This window comes from Symsagittifera roscoffensis, chromosome 5 (assembly GCF_963678635.1).
Source record: "Symsagittifera roscoffensis chromosome 5, txSymRosc1.1, whole genome shotgun sequence".
NCBI lineage: Eukaryota > Metazoa > Xenacoelomorpha > Acoela > Convolutidae > Symsagittifera > Symsagittifera roscoffensis.
Genome location: NC_087066.1, coordinates 65,918,290 through 65,924,289, shown reverse-complemented (window position 1 = coordinate 65,924,289; position 6,000 = coordinate 65,918,290).

Sequence of the window (6,000 nt, the reverse complement as noted above, 5' to 3'; positions counted from 1 at the left end):
ACAGTGAACACTATCCGCAAGAGGACTACTCCACACCAGAACAAGAAACAAATCTGGAGCAGAGCGAGATAGAGAGGAGGGAAAACAGAAACTTGAAAATACTAGAGTGGATGCGCGATGTCAAGAGCAAAGGAGATGAAGAGCAAAGCATCCAGCAGGTCAACGTGTCAGCAGAAAAACACGTGAAAACGAAAGATCCCCTCTTCGGTTGGACAGCAACCGACAGGCCGCTCGAGATGCCGCCAGATAATTTAGACCCAGCATCATCGATAAATATTTTATCCGGGGAATGCGGGTAGGACTTACCCACACCAAAAATTTGATGATAAAGAAACTCAGAGAAGTGAGAGAGACCAGCGGGCAGGAACTGGATGAGGAAGAGGCGGAGCATACCATAGGACGAAACTTGAAAACGAAATTTGAGATACCCAATGAATACTCGGAGAACATCCTGATCATGGACAGCGACTTCATTTTGTCAGACGGGACTAGCGCGATCTGTATAACGGCGGACATGAGCTTCAAATCGAGACTAAAGGCCGACTTCAAGAATGAATATCAGAACGTGGAATTTCTATTTAGACAGAGACCGGGGTTGGGAGAAATGGCTGCGCTTCCCCCGTCAGTTTCACAAGTCACGGGTAAATACCTTTGCTTTCTGGTAACGAGGATCAATGAAGGGAACACGATAGATCCTGAGCACGTGATGTTGGCACTAACGAGGCTGAGAGACTTCATGTTCGAAAGAAGGATAATGGAGGTATCGATGCCGGTCTATGACCCAAACAGGGGCAAGTTGAGCCCAAGGGAATTATTCGCCATCCTACACGTGGTCTTCGCAGAAACGGAGATAATGGTACACCTACACAAGAAATACTACTTGAGTATCGCCTGAGTTTCGGACGGACAAAGGAGGTCTCGAGTTAGGTACATGGGGGTGCGAAGCAGGTAGATGGATTTTAACGCAATTGGCAACACCATTAATTTTTAGAGAATTGACGGTGCTAAAACATGAAATGAATCTGCATGCTCTTAAAACTTACAATTGAATTATTTTAGTAGAATAGATGGAGAGATAATGTTTTGAACACGATATTGAGGGGAGGTTTAGGCTAGGAACAGAACATGTATGTTAGTCTAGAAATAGATTTTAATTTCAGATTGATTTGTGAAACTGAGTTGACGGATCTAGCCGCACTCATTTGAAAAGAAAAAGATGGTCTTGAACAAGTTCACGATCAGTAGCATTCAAAGGGAGACATTTCTCAAGTACCAAGTTGGTTGGTAAGGTAATTCTCAAGTTGGTTGGTAAGGTAATTCTCAAATTAGTTGACACGTGAGATCATCTGGAGATTGTGACAATGGCAGATCGCTTTTGGATATCTATGACTGCAGCGCTCAAGAGACCTACGCTCAATGAAATATACAAACGCTTGAGGAATCTGGACTACACCCAAGTCGATGAGAGGATGGCGGTGATGTTGAATGCCATCCTGCAGTTAGAGGCGCAGGGTGAATGCAGGGAATCAGCGACAGAAGCTGTTTTGATGGTTGGCTACACGACAGAGGGGATATCCAATCAGGATCAGACCAGATGGTTGTCCTGGAATGTGGATGGAGGCGCGAGGGGATTCGACTTGGCGAGAAATCCTGGCTTGAGCAACAACACGGAATACGGCGCAGGAGAATTTCCGCTCCCCGCCAGACCGCCAGCGGGGTTCGCGGCCCAATCCAGGAGCAGGCCGTCGTCTATGATATGGTCTCAACAGACGGAGGAAGCATACCCGGTCCTCAGTAGCTTGAAAAGGGAACTAGAGAGAGTACAGAGGGAAATAGACAAAGAGAACCTAGACAGGGATGGCGCGAAGCTCGAGAGGGACCAGGCAAACCTGGAAAGAGATCAGGCGATCCTCGAGAGGGATCAGGCGTGGCGGGATCTCAACATGATCAGGGCGGAATACCAACAAGAGCAGAGGGTCCGCGAGAACGAAGCGAACTGTGAACAGCTGAAATCAGAGGTGAAGAAGCTTCAGAGAAGACAACGGAGCTCGCGAGACAGAAAGAGAAGAGGACACGGACAACAGAGCCAACCGCCACAGCATCGAGACCTGAGTCGCGAATGGAGGTGGACGAGATTCTTAGCCCCAGTGGCCGGTTCAACTTAGACCGGGCGGCCCAGGAGCACATGAATGAGGGGATGGAGGTGTGTATACCACCCGAGCCATTGCCCTCTGTGCACAGTCTGGATACGCAGGCTATACGACCAATGATGGATGTCAAGCTCCCAGGGTATACCCCTAGTTCAACTACAAGCAGAAGCCAGACGGGTCGAGTTCATCACGTCTCAAGATACTACAGGATAGGCTACAGTCGAAAGCCCGTGACGATTCGGTGAGGGAAGGGCGACCTCCTACTTGGAGGGACCATCCAGTAAGGAATGTGACAATCGCGAGCTACAAGAAGAATGAGGATGGCGTCTACCACAGGCACAACCGAACTGACTGGACGGCAGCACAGCGGGCCAGGAGGGACTGTTTCCATGACGCGGCCTGGGCTGAATACTTTACTCAACCCAAGATACTAGAGGATGCGGTTCACCTGATTATAGGGGACAGCTTGATACGGGTGCTGACGCGGATCCAGTCACACTGGCAGGAGGAGTCTTGAGTTTTTCTGGAGCTGCGACGCCGCAGATGTTGGCGCCCCTGGAGATGTTGGATATGGTGAAGATGTATACGGTCACTCTGATGATGGGGACCAATGACGAGTCGAGAGGAGACTCAAGGAAAGTAATGAGGTTGCACGAGAAAATAAGTTGTATCCTTCAGGAGCTGAGGATTTGTTTTGATCCCGCCATACTCACCATCTGTACGGTCCCGTACAACATGAAATTTGACCAACATGCGATGGAAATGAATGAGAAGGTGCGAGACATCAACGAAAAAATCAGGCAGATCCAACAAAGAAGCGTGCTAACCGTGAGATTGCTAGATGTGGCTGACCTGATGGAACGTTCCCTTCTGCACGATGCATCCTCGGATGGCATCCACTTCGACACGCCCAAGGGAACGGAGTGGCTGAATTATGTGTCTTCCAAAGGCACCTAAATCTGCTAGAGTCGGACCTGTTGGAAACGGCCCAGTTTACCTTTGGTCCACCCCCGATACCTCCTTTCTTTGCCCCTTGATCCCTATCCAGCCGTCTGGGAGCGAGAGTTGATTCGAGAGACAGTTCGAGGAGTAGCCAGACCAGACAGTAAGGGTCCACGCACTTACTGTCTGTGGACCCTTACTGTCTGGTCTGAGTTCGTTGGTATCTTCGGTAGTGGTGGTGGACAACAGGAGGATGGAGAGACCGGCAGAGACGAGTAAGACGCGATATTCGGAGAGAGTAAAAGAGTTGGACCTGGAAGATCTGGAGTGCACAAAAGGAATTGGCAGAGGTCTTGAGGCTTAAGGGTGTGTCACACGAGGACTTGAGTTGACACCACTGTGTAGATTGGTTGAAGGCCCACGAGGCACACTTCTCAAGAGCGAAGACAATGGAGTCAGCTGACTTGACTGGGATCCCGCTGAAGTCGGTAATGGTACCGATCAACTACAGGCCACTCGAGCAGTTGGGAAGTCCAGGACTCATAGTGGAGCCTCCCAAACATCGGACAAGTGCAGCCCGAATCAGGGCGCAACGCCCGCGCAGTTAAGAGTGGTGGAGAAGCTGCTTGAGCCGGGAGAGATGGGGCTCCGGGATGCCGCGTATGAGGATTCTAAATTAGTCGATGATCCTAGATATGGTAAACACTGTGGGAACTCGCAGTTGGCAAAAATGTTGGCAGTATATGATCAATCAGACCCGGGAGCGGCAACAGTCGTTATCGTGGCGGGCTCAGACATGAAGGGACGTCCCCGAAACTGTTTTGGCCGGAAACTTTGGTGTACTTCCTGCCTGGTGGGGAGCTGAATCAGATGATGACCCTGGCGGTAGCGATCAAATCGGAGATGCCTTGCGAGCTGGAGCTATTGTTGTTTGCGGGAATGAACGACCACTTGCATGCAACAGGATTACTAGAGCACCTGAAAGGGGTGGCGCCAACGCCTAAGAAGATCTGGGAAGCGATCCAGAGGTTGTTCGCTGCAATGAATGAGGTGCAGGAGTCGGTGGCTTCCAGATTTGGACCCAGGACGAGAATGGCATTCACGACGTCCCCGGGCTACGCGAGTATGCCACCCGCTTTACAGTTCGTGTATGGTATGTTGGTGTTGATAGCGGAAGGGAACGCGTGGCAAGTATTGATAGCTGCCTCTAATCGCGAGCTAGAGCCGACAAACTTCAGACTTCTGAAGTCAGAGCTGGCGGAGGCATGGGCTGATGAGCCTCATACCTTAAGGGGTTCTATGAACTGGCGGATATCCTCATAGTACTGGACGAGGTCCTCTTGCTTGAGATCTCGAACCTAGCTCGGCAGTTGAAGTTCAATCCAGAAATCAGGGATGATCACCCGACAATAAACCACTTGACAGCGAGTCTGTGGTTTCGAGGCATGGATTTGACAATCACGAGCTCCACAAGTAAGGCGAGGGGACCGAACAACGAGAGAAAGAACGTGGCTGCGGCCGAGAAACAATTGGAAGCGATGGCATACCGTCTGACGCAAGAACGAGGCAAGTGGCCGTTCCTGACACCATGGCTTGAGAATGCCACGGACAAGACGCGGAGAGCGCACCGCTCCTCATCAAGCAGATATGGGGGTTTCTTGAGGGGCAACTGGAAGTGGCAGAGAGCAGGGACATGACAGTAGGAAGATTTGTCACAGCGGCGAATGAAGTCACCGTTGGGGTTTCTGGAGGGAACACGCGAAGAGTGATCTGAAGACGAGGAAGAAACACGAGATCTTGAGGTTCTTGAGCTCTTGTTGGGAGAAGAGGTACATGGCTACAGTGTTCTATGCGAAGATACCATCTTCGACGCATTCGTGCATGATTTGCTGAACATGCCCATAAATCTCTTGATGGCCCTATACTTGGTCTACCCCAGGTATCTATTCAACATGGGTCCAGCCTACATGTTATGTAGAGGTGAGGAAACACTACGAATTGACGGATACTTGACACTAGTACTCTTGAGCCACGGAGAAATGACCGCATTTCATCGATTGATGAAATATGGAGAGCCTTTGTCGATGGGGAAAACTCATCCCAGCACAGAAACCTACTCGTACAAGTGTACGGCCGGACTGAAGACGCTGTTGGTAGAGTACCTCTTGATGCAGAATCGATACCTGACAGGCGAGGAGAAGAATCCTAAGACGAAGGAGGAATTGAAGGAGGCGAATGGAGGCATGCCTCTCTTGACGGATCTGTGTCTAGCCATGAGATCTGACCCACTAGGGTTGACCAGGGGACTTGGTGAGGTGGTGACCTGCATCTATGGGCCGGCAGTGACATACACCTTTCCTGACCCGCTCGTGGTGGCGTACCGAAACTCGGTGACACACGTGAGCTTGATAAGCGTGCTGGACGGAACTGCGCTGAACTGGTGCAGACAGGAGGAATTGAGGGCACGGATGAGCGACACGGCGCTCGTCGGGAAGGTGAAGGATCCCGAGCTGATGGTATTCAATTTCCGGGGACAGTTACAGTGCAGAATGGGGTGGGGGGAACGTGAGGGTCCCATAGAGCTCTACCCCAAATTCTGGAGTTTGAATCCCCTGGCAGCGGATAAGCAAGAGATCTTGAGAATCCCGGCATGGAAAAAAAGTTTTGACCTGGTGAAAAAAGAGCTAGAGATCATACTTGAGCGAGAGGTTCTACCCACCACTGTCCCAGAGTTCCCGATAGTCAGAAGAATGACACTGGGGATGAATATCCCGTTGGTGGTCCCATCCCTACACGAGGGAGCCACGGTGGAGAAGCAACAGAGGGAATTCTCAGACGGATGGGATCCCTTGTTCATTGGGTATACAGCCGCAGTCTATTTTCACACGTGCGACATCAAAATAAACTC